The 11198-nt window shown below is 44.5% G+C and overlaps 1 pseudogene; it reads left to right on the top strand.

The window, feature by feature from the left end:
* The first annotated feature begins 455 nt into the window (after positions 1 to 455).
* LOC100348027 (large ribosomal subunit protein eL6-like) lies at positions 456 to 1551 on the top strand (annotated as a pseudogene).
* Positions 1552 to 11198: the final 9647 nt, after the last annotated feature.

Here is an 11198-nt window from a genome sequence, read left to right as displayed (position 1 = left end):
TGACCTGAGATATGACATCCCAAGCAGTGTCTCAACTGCTGTGCCAAACACCTGCCACTCCTTATTTCAAAATAGGAGTAGATAAAATTTACAGGTATTATCAAAGACGTGAAGAAAAGGGAACCTTTGCACACTGTTGGCCGAAATGTCAAGTAGAACAGTCATTGTGGGAAAATGTATGGAAGTTCCTCAAAAAATCTAAAAATAGAACTAGCATATGATCCCGAAATCCCAATCCTAGGTATATATACTCAAGGAAAATGAAATACATCCATCAGTGAGACATCTGCACTCCCAGGTTTACTGTTGCACTGCTCACTATAGCAAAGAGATGGAAAGAACCAAAGTGTCTGTGCACTGAGGAACGGGCGAGGAAAAGGCGATACGTGTTCAAGAGGGAATGCTACTCAATCACAAAAATGATGGGCCCTTAGTTCTCTTTCCCCTCTTGCAAGATGGGGGGTGAAAAAGTTACAGCTCCAAAGCCGGATGCTGCGAAGAAATCTCCAGCCAAGAAAGCCGATCATGCCCGCGGCAAGGCGAAGAAGAAGACGCTCACGGAGAAGCAGCCCAAGAAGGGGAAGCCCCACGCAGCCGAAACCCCGTCCTGGTGAGAGGGACTGGAGGACACTCCCGGTCCGCCACGGACTCCAGGAAAGCCCTGCACAAGAGGAAGTACGCGGCTCCCAAGTCCAGGATTGAAAGGAAGAAGGAGAGAGAGAGAAATAAAAAAGTAAACGCATTTTGGTGCAGAGAATTCCGTAGCCATGCATAGTTTTTCATAGTAAATGTTTTTCATGGAATTTTTGGAAAATCTTTTATATATGTGGATCCATTTTTTTGCAGCAAAATAAACATATCTTTGAATTCTGTTGTCAAGAAGAAGAAGAAGAAGAAGAAGAAGAAGAGGAAGAAGAAGAGGAAGAGGAAGAAGAAGAGGAAGAGGAAGAAGAAGAGGAAGAAGGAGAAGGTTCTGGCTACCGTCACGAAGCCAGTTGGTGGCGACAAGAATGGTGGCACCAGGGTGGCCAAGCTTCGCAAAATGCCGCCCTACTATCCCACCGCAGATGTCCCTCGGAAGCTGTTGGGCCTCCGCAAAAAGCCCTTCATCCAGCACGCGAGGAAGCTGCGGGCCAGCATCACCCCGGGACCATCCTCATCGTCCTCACGGGGCGCCACAGGGGCAAGAGGGCGGTTTTCCTGCAGCGGCTGAGCAGTGGTTTGCTGCCTGTGACTGGGCCTCTTTCCCTGGATCAGGTTCCTCTGCGTAGAACACACCAGAACTCTGTCATCGCCGCCTCCACGAAAATGGACACCAGCGGTGTGAAACTCCCGAAGCATCTCACCGATGCTTATTTCAAGAAGAAAAAGGTGCACAAACCCAGACACCAGGAAGGCGAAATACGAGATAACAGAGCAGCGCAAGGTTGGTCAAAAAGCTGTGGATTCGCAAATACTGCCTAAGATCAAGGCTGTGCCGCAGCTCCAGGGACACCTGCGATCTGTCTTTGCTCTAACGAATGGAGTTACCCTCACAAACTGGTGTTCTGATTTCGGAAGGGAAGCTCATTAAACAATGAACAACAACAATAACAAAATTAATTAATTAATTAATTAAAATCATAAAAATTATGGAAATCTTGTCATGTGTGACAGCATGCATAGAACTGAAGGCCATCATGTTGAGCAAAATAAGTCAAGAACACAAAAGCAAATATCACATCATCTAGCTAATATGAGGAGTCTAAAAAAGTAGGCTATCTCATAGAAGTTAAAAGCATAATGATGGCCTGCGCTGCGGCTCACCAGGCTAATCCTCCACCTTGCGGCGCCGGCACACCGGGTTCTAGTCCTGGTCGGGGCGCCGGATTCTGTCCCGGTTGCCCCTCTTCCAGGCCAGCTCTCTGCTGTGGCCAGGGAGTGCAGTGGAGGATGGCCCAGGTGCTTGGGCCCTGCACCCCATGGGAGACCAGGAAAAGCACCTGGCTCCTGGCTCCTGCCATCGGATCAGCATGGTGCTCCAGCCACAGCTTGCCAGCCGCGGCGGCCACTGGAGGGTAAACCAACGGCAAAGGAAGACCTTTCTCTCTGTCTCTCTCTCTCTCTCACTGTCCACTCTGTCTGTCAAAAAAAAAAAAAAAGCGTAATGATGTTTATCAAAGGGTGGGGAGTGAGGCGAGTAGGGAGAGATGGAAAAAGGTTTATTGATGGGCACTAGACTATAGTTAGATAGAAGTAAGACGTTCTGGGTTGTATTGCACAGTAGGATGACTATAGATCATGTTAATATATTGTATATTTATTTTTAAAAACGAGGAGATAGGATTTCATGTTTTTACTATAAAGAAATGTTAAATGCTTGAATGTATTTACCTTGATTGGACATTATAAGATGTATGCAATGGAACATCAGATCATACCCCTTAAATATGCAGAAGTTTTAGGTGTCTATTAAAAAAGTTTTAAAGGATTAATAAAAGTAAAAGAGAAAATGGGAATAAACAAATAGCAAAAAGAATCCCTCTATTGAGACATTTTAATAGAAAGTCTGCAACAAAAAGTACAGTATGTACTGTACCTGATTAACACGAGTGTGTTGCAACTCAGTGTTGTTCACTTTTTGTGAGGTAGAAATCCTTGACTTTGAGTTTCTGGCATGAATCAGAATTGGTCTCCAAGAATGCTATGTATAATAAAAGACATACATTTCTAATCAGATAACTTTCCTAGAGGGCAAGATTTTTATATCACATAGGATAAGTAAATAACTCTTGACATTCTTGTGTATTATAAACAGCTATGAAAGTTACAAAGTCATTGCAACTCATTAAATGAATCTTTTTCACCATTCAGTTTGCCAGCTATTTTTAAACATATAGCATATCTTCAAGGGATAGACTATGGAAAGTATTTTTTTCTTTACAAAACTTTTTATTCTCTGTATTTCTTCCTTTGAGGACAATAATCCTAAAATGGAAGCTTTCGTTTTATAGCCCTTGAACAGTGAAAACTGAGTTTCTGCATTTTGTAAAGAAATGCATGTTTAAAAATAATAATAAAAAATGGCACCAGTGACTATGGGCATCTAAGTCACTTTCCCAGTCCTTTCTCCTCCGGGTAGTGACAGTCATGCACGTGAATGCCTTCCGTTCCTTTAATGCCTAGTAAGCACAAGTGAGGCAAGCATGCCTGACACTCAGTGATACACACGCAGGTGCCAGTGTGCCGCTTTCTTTGCCTTGAAGACATTTTCAGTTTGACGCTCTGTTCTCCCTGCAGCCCCAGGCAAGGCACTTTGCAGACCCATGCTTTCCACTTCGGTTCATCATTTCCCTGTGGTTCCAAAGCAAAGAACATCACAAACTTCATCAACAGAAAGGGAGCATCCAGGCATTTGTCCTAGCAGTTAAGATGCCAATTGGAATGCCTGGGTTCAAGGCCTTGCTCCACCCTTGATGCCAGCTTCCTGCTAATGCACACCCTGGGGTGGGCAACTTTTCTGCTGGGGAGCAGACTGCATCTATCTTGGGTTTTGCAGGGAGCACAGTGTCAGTTGCTTAGCTCGTCCATTATAGCTTGAAAGCCACCATAGACAGCATGTAAAGAAATGGGCAGGCTGGATTTGGCCCGGAGGTCAGAGGTGACAGACACTGTCCGGGTTGATCAAATAAATTGGATGTGTGGGAGAGTGGGGACGCAGGAGCCATCCTAATCCCCGTAAATCCATACTACAGAGATGTAATTCTGCTAGAGAGTCCCTCTCATACAACTTGGGTGTCAATGGGCCAGCCGATTTCTAGTGGCCATTATTTAGCTTGTATTGAAGACACGAGTTGCCCAGCGGCCTTTATTAATTTTCTCCTACCTCTCCCTATTTTCTTTATTATTAAGAAATAGAGACAGATTCTGTAATTTCTGTCATTATGGCAGAACAGGCTTTTGTTCTTTGAAGAGAGCTGATCAACTTCTCTCTTTGCTTTGTCTACCAGGAAGCTCACGGAAAAGGATTGTGTTCCATAGCTATAACGTTCTTCAATCCTGATACACATCTTTGTCTTCTTTTCCTTTCGACTTGACTTTCCCTTGATTTGGTGTAGATGTTTTGTTGCTACTTCATTATGTTCACTGCGGTCACCTTTACTCATCTAGGGAAATAGTGAAACATGAAATGCAGAGTGAAGAGAAAGACATGAGCAACAGGAAAGAATAATGAAATGGGAGCTGCTTGATTAAAACGGGTCAGTCAGCATCTGCCTCAGACCAGCGTGTGTGGCCATATTGCCAGGTTGAAAACATTTCCTGGCAATTGTTCTGGCAGACAAAACAGTCTGTCAGGGCAGACACCTTATGGGAGGTGTATCGCATGACCTGTGTGTCAGTGACCTAACGCTGGCCGCCCCTAACCGCCTCTTGCAGATCACACCAAACCCCCACAGGGCAACTTGACCAGTGGGGTTTAGACTCTCAAGGGAAGCTGCTCCTGCAGGCATCCGTAGGGAATCCCACAGTGGGTCTGGGACTGAGACATGCTGGACCTTGGGATCATAAAATAAATTCTGAAGGGTTTCTGATGGTGGCCAGTGAGGTGGGGAAGCCAAGGAGAAGGCACTGGGGACATAAGAACACCAGGGACCATTGCTGAGTCATCGGAAAATGCCCCTTTCTAAATGTTCTCCAAAGTTTATTGCCTTTTTATTTTAGTTCATGCCTTGCTAAGAGAACAAAATAACTGGCCAAGTACATTCAAAACTTTAACACATGGGAAGGAACACTAACTAACATCCTTAGCACTCAAGAAACACACCCATACGCACGTAAGTGGACTTCAATAAGTTTGTGGAGAAATACTATTATGAAAACAGTGTGCATGGATTTCAAACATATTTACATCAAAATAAGCATTTTTATTCCATTTTCTACAAACTTCTTGAAGTTCCCATACATATGTGCCTGTGTATGAGACAGCAGATATACGATCGCTAACTCACACTGTCTTTATTCAGCTAAGTGACCTTGAGTGGATTTCTACCCTTCACCACCCCATTTTTAATGATTTACTGATTTCTTTATTGGAAAGGCAGAATGGCAGAGGAAGACAGACAGAGAGAGAGAGAATTTTCCATCTTTCAATTGACTCTCCAAATGGCCCCAATAGTAAGGTCTGGAATTCCATCATGGTCTCCCACACGCCCACATGGGTGCTAGAGGCCCGGATACTTGAGACATCCTCTCCTGCCTTTCTGGACATGTTATCAGGAAGTGGAACCAGAGGCTGAGCAGCCAGGACTCAAGCACACACTCTGATACGGGATGCTGGTAACTCAGGAAGCTTAACTCATTTTGCCACAATGCTGGCCCTTACCCCAATTTCTTTATCTGTAAAATGTAGGGTTTTGAATGAATTATTTCTAATGTCCCTTCATCTCTAATCCTTGGTAATTTTTTCATTATGTTCCACAGTTGTGGCGCTGGCGCTTGTGCCCGTTGCTCCCTGGAACTGCCTCTGAACATGATGTGTGTGTAGCATCCTGGAAATGAGGCTGAGTTAGCCATGCACCCAGGGTTCCATTCCACAGTGGTCACTAATGATGCCTAATCAAGACACAATCTGAAAGGTAAACAAACCAACAGCTCCTTTGTTTTTGTGAAGTGAGAACTAAGGGCTATTGATTATTCTTCTGACCCAGGATGGGTGTGTATAGATCCAGGGAAGACAGATGGCTCTTTGATCTGGGGATAAGCCAGGCCTGACACCACAGAGCCACGTGAGAACTGGACGGCGCAGCACCTGACGCAGAACTGCAGTTCCTCCTCCTTCTTCCTTCCCTTTAAAGTTGCCTGGTCAGTTAGATCTCTGCACCACAGAGCATGTTGGAATGAAGCATTCAGCCTCAGTCTGATTCTTAGCCTGCACTCCTCTGACCATTAGGGACCGAAAAGGGGGATTGAAACAATGTTTTAAAGGGTATTTTCAAGCTATATCATTTGTATTTTCAAAGCCCGAAGAGAACTGAACATTAATGCATAACACTGCAATCTAAGCTTCTGCTTAACTGTGTCCAGCTGGTCTGCATCATATTAAAACACCAAGCAGCAGACTTGGGGTAACAGGAGCTCTGCCACATATCTGAGGGACTCTGTTCCAGGCAGTCTCCCTCTTTCCTCTGCTCACCTGGTAGAAGGGCTGATATGAGGTGGGACATCATCATGGGCTTAGAGTAGATTCCCACGTGCCATGGCCATGTCCCCACTATGATGAGAGTGTCCAGGAGGCCCGCCTGCTGCCTCATTGACCCTAATGTTCACCAGTTTCCCTTAAGTGCTTTGAAGCCCTGCCATCAGCCAAGCAAGAGACCTAAGGTACACAGAACATCTGCGCAGAGTAGCCTGGGAAGTAAGCTGAAGGATTTAGAAGAGGGATTTAAGTTACAAAGATTCAGCTTTTGCCTCCAAACCCTTACTTAGAGTAATTTGAAGATATTGGATGCTAAGAAAATTAGCCACCTATTTGTTTACATAAGATACCTTACTGTCTCCAACTGCTAAGTATTTAAACAAGCTTTCCTGTGTTGATATTGAAAATATATACTTATACCTTTCTTCAGGCTTTTATGAGCACTGTTGGTATACGTATCTACAATTTCTTTCTAGTGTGGTTGTACTTATCTAATGAGAAGTTTTACACCATAAAAGAACTAACTGCAGGGTATCACAACTGTGTAACTAAGATATGAGGGGATGGGAGGAAGGAGTGGAGAAGGAAGCTGGGTGATTATTTTTGGGGGGGTGCAGTCTGAGGGTTTAAAATGGTCCTAGGGGCAGGCGTTGTGGCCTAGCAGGTAAAGCTGCCGCCTGCAGTGCTGGCATCCCATATGGGTGCCGGTTTGAGACCCGGCTGCTCCACTTCTGATCCAGCTCTCTGCTGTAGCCTGGGAAAGCAGTAGAAGATGGCCCAAGTCCTTGGGCCCCTGCACCCGTGTGGGAGACCCAGAGGAGGCTCCTGGCTCCTAGCTTTGGATATGCACAGCTCTGGCCATTGTGACTGAACCAGCAAATGGAAGACCTCTCTCTCTCTCTCTGTCTGTGTGTGTAATTCTGACTTTCAAATAAACAAATAAATCTTTAAAAAATAAATAAATAAAATGGTCCTTGATTACACAGTGACTGAGACAATGGTGTTGCTACAGACAGAGGCCATGGTGGATGCAGAGTAGCTGCGGATGTGCTGTCCCTCTCTTACCTCCCAAGTCAGAGCAGTGTCGTTGGCAATGCCCTGTCCTTCTTTCCCACCTTCCATGCAGCCTTGAGTCATGCTGCCATGAACCAGCTGAACAACCTTTGATGACTTGCTCACCTGTCTCAGAGCTTTGTTCCTCCTTGCTGAACTGTGGACAATAATATCAGCATCTTAAGGTTGCTGACAGAATTAAGTAGGAATAACATATACATAATACCCAGCATGGTACGTGGCACACAGCAGGTGTGTGACTGGTATTCATTCCCTGTCTGTTCCTTACCTTCCATCAGCCACAGGACAGCTCTGTTGCAATATTTGGAGAGAACTTGTTTCTCTTCCACAGCTACTGCTGAGATGCAGATAACAGACTTTCTGTCTGTACAAATGATGATGATAGATAAGTAACGAGATGTACACAAGTGCTGAATTGAGTGCTCTGTCTGTAAATAAATATGTGAATGTGTGCTACATTTGATCAATATATTCATATACACAGATAGTGTTTGGTCATGCACAGAACAACAAGGAAGTTAAGCAGCGAGATGAAATCTTTATCAACATTTCAATGTAAACTAGGAGAAGCAGTGTGGATTATCTCAGATAATGAGATAAATGCAAGTTTCATCAGCAACAGAGCTACAAAGTGACTGCTCTAATGGAACAAAATATCATTGAATCAAAATTCATAAAAATATGATCTACACAATAACGTTCTGTGATTATTTTTTGAAAAGCATGTTATTATAGCTAGTTTCTCCACATATTGAAATAGAAGTCTACAGGTTACCCCCAATATCCCACCTAGAGAAGTGTTCAGAAAAGCTGGGACAGGTGAAGTGAGTTGGATGGAGGTCAGCTGGTACTTTCAGTTTTTACTTGAGTGTCATTTTCCTGCATCCTGCTCCCCTGGTGGGGAGTTAATCAAAAGAAAATGGAAGGAAGCCTAAACAGCCCCATGATGATTCCTGTGGCATGACACCTGGCCAGTGACCCCCGCAGCTTTCTCTGCACCTCCCACCTGACTCCTTATAAATGCATCTACAGTTCCTCTAACAACTTCAAACATTGTCTCTAGCCTCACAACTGCTCACCACACTCCGCTTGTCCAGGAACATCTCTCTGCTCCATGTCACTCATTCCCAGATCACCAGATCTCTGGCTAATAATTTAACTGGACAAACTACTAGCTTTGATTTCCTTTTCTCTGCAAATCACTGTGTTGTCTCAGGCTCAGTCAATATCCCCAGGTGCTGCAGCACCACCACCACCACCTTCCCCAGGTCACCTATCATGATCTGCTCTCCTATCACTTTTCTTGGGTGCTAGGCCATCCATACAGCTGGGATAGGAGAACCATCCCCACCTTGCCGATGAAACTGAAGCTCAGAAAATTAAGCCCTGTGCTTCAACCACACAGGTAGACAGTGGAGATCATATTTGAGCCCTGCTCTAAGAGGCTGCATTGCCTGGACCATCACCACTACACTATTTAAGTTGTTCTAAAGGCAGCTCAGTGCATAGCAAATTCTGGATCATTTCAAAGCAAGCTTGGCTGTGCAGTTCTGAATGCTGGGTGATATGTGGAATTGAGGAACCTGGTAATTGGCCCAAAGAAGATAGATTTTAACAGAACAGATTTGGTGACCTTTGTTGAGCGCTTTAAGGAGGATGGGGCAGAAATAACCTTGGCTTGGTTCTCTGTGATATCAACAGCAGAATGAGTTCAAAGTAAGAAATAGGGGGCAGGCGCTGTGGCGCAGCGGGTTAACACCCTGGCCTGAAGTGCCGGCATCTCATATGGGCTCCAGTTCATGTCCCAGCTGCTCCACTTCCAATCCAGCTCTCTGCTATGGCCTGGGAAAGCAGTGAAGACGGCCAAGTACTTGGGCCCCTGCACCCGCGTGGGAGACCTGGAAGAAGCTCCTGGCTCCTGGCTTCGGATCAGCACAGCTCTGGCTGTTGTGGCCAAATGGGGAGTGAACCATCGGATGGAAGACCTCTCTGTCTCTCTCTCTCTCTCTGCCTCTCTCTCTCTCTCTGCCTCTCCTTTGTGTAACTCTGACTTTCAAATAAATACATAAATCTTAAAAAAAGGAAGAAATAGACAAAGGGTCTATAGACATCAGAATACTCTAAGGAGGCTTTCACCTGGGAAAACTGCCAAAGATTGACAAGAGGAGCAGGTAAGTGCTTTGCTGCACCTGTATTTCACAGAGGCTTTGAAAATGTGCAGCAATAATATACTTAAAACACAACTAACCACCCAAATGAGAGCTGGTATGACTAGGTGGGAATTGTTTCTCAGGTGGTCTGGTCACCTTTCACATATCATCTCAATCATCTTCCCAATAATGTCTCCTTTCTGAGATGAGATGATGATTGACAGAGGAGTTAAGTAATCTGCCAATGTTAGCCAGTGGAGAAGATCCAGGATGTGGACCCACGCAGTGGGACATCAGAAACTGGACGGCTATCCCAGAGACATCAGATGGCCTCTGCTAACTTTGAGATTATCTGAAAACCTCCCTTGCATGTTCGTACTTCCTAGGATTACAGATAATGACTTCTCCACCTCCCTGCTCTCATAAATATTGCCCATTCATCATCAGGTAGTGACACCATGGTTTTGCTTCTTTACTGTGCCGATGTGTAACACATTAAAATGAACAATAACTGAGAATGATGATGAGCGTCCATTAAAAGGGAACAAATTAAAGCCAGACAAGCCATCTTTACAAACACCTCAGCAACGTACATGACAGTTGTCTGATGTTTAAGGACATAGTCAAAGAAAATGGCACTTTGAACTATAAATTTATTTGCACTAAAGTAGCACAGCGTCACATGCCCTTGCATCTATTTCATGGGCGAGTCAAAGCCTGGTTTTGACAGCTAGTTCTAATAATGAAAAGGTTTTAAATGTAAGGTATAACAGCGTTCCAATCAGCGCCTAATCAGGGTTATGCTTTTCAAATTATATTGTGTCTGCTCTCACCTCCTGCCTATTATCTGCAATAAAAACAGAAGTGCTTAAGAAATTCCCTGATCTGTGCACATATATTTTTAATATTAATATGTCAGGCCAGTGGCGATAAGGATATTAGGGAAATGACGGAATTCTCCCCCAGCTGGACATGTTAATTGAGAAGCCAAGTTTTGGAGGCAAAGTTCACGTTTGTGCAGATGGTGGGACAATGCCGGGCAGTGGCCCGGGTCAGTGTCAGCCCCAGTCCTGGCTCTAATGGCTTGAGTCTCTGCTTTCTGCGTGTCAGCTGGTCCCTCTGGGCTGTGTAGGTTGGGGAAGTCTGTCTCTCCAATTTTCCTGCCCTTGACTCTGGGATAGCAATTTCTCTCAAAATGTCAATGTGCCTTCTTAAAAAAAAGGGGGGGGGGGCGGTAGGAGAGTGTGAGGAGCAAAAAAGCCAGGAGGATGAAAAAAAAAATAAAGGTTTTATTTCTCCTTGGAGGAAATATAACTTACAGCTTCCCCTGCCCTGCCCTCCCTTCCCTCTCCTCTCAAAACTAAAGAGAGGAACCTCCTTATTCGGGGCCAAAGAATGTTAGAATCACCCCAAAGCACAGAGTGGACCCTCTTTTGGAACTGAGATACGACTGGTACAATAGCACTTCCTTTTCCATCTGATTCATTTAAGAATCGGGGCGCACTGATGCCCATTTTACACCCTCCACTCATTGCCTTTAGTGTGATGTGTGTATCATGACCCACCCTTCAGATACAGTTGCGTGGTGCCCACAGCCTTTAATAGTTTCAGTTTCCTAAGTGATACAATTATTTATTATCTCTAATTAAAATTCAGAGTTTGGCTTTCAGTGGGAGTCTGCATGTGAAGCCCATTTTAATGAAAAGAGCAACTGTGCGCTCTAAATTTCTTTATGAAGCAGATAACTTAGGTAATGACTGGTAACCTTTTTCAAGAATATTATCTCACTATTTATAAAA

This window comes from Oryctolagus cuniculus, chromosome 12, assembly GCF_051225735.1.
Source record: "Oryctolagus cuniculus isolate XC-2025 breed Fujian yellow rabbit chromosome 12, ASM5122573v1, whole genome shotgun sequence".
Taxonomy (NCBI): Eukaryota; Metazoa; Chordata; class Mammalia; order Lagomorpha; family Leporidae; genus Oryctolagus; species Oryctolagus cuniculus.
Note: the sequence above shows the minus strand (reverse complement) of the source record. Positions and strands in the feature narration are given on the sequence as shown.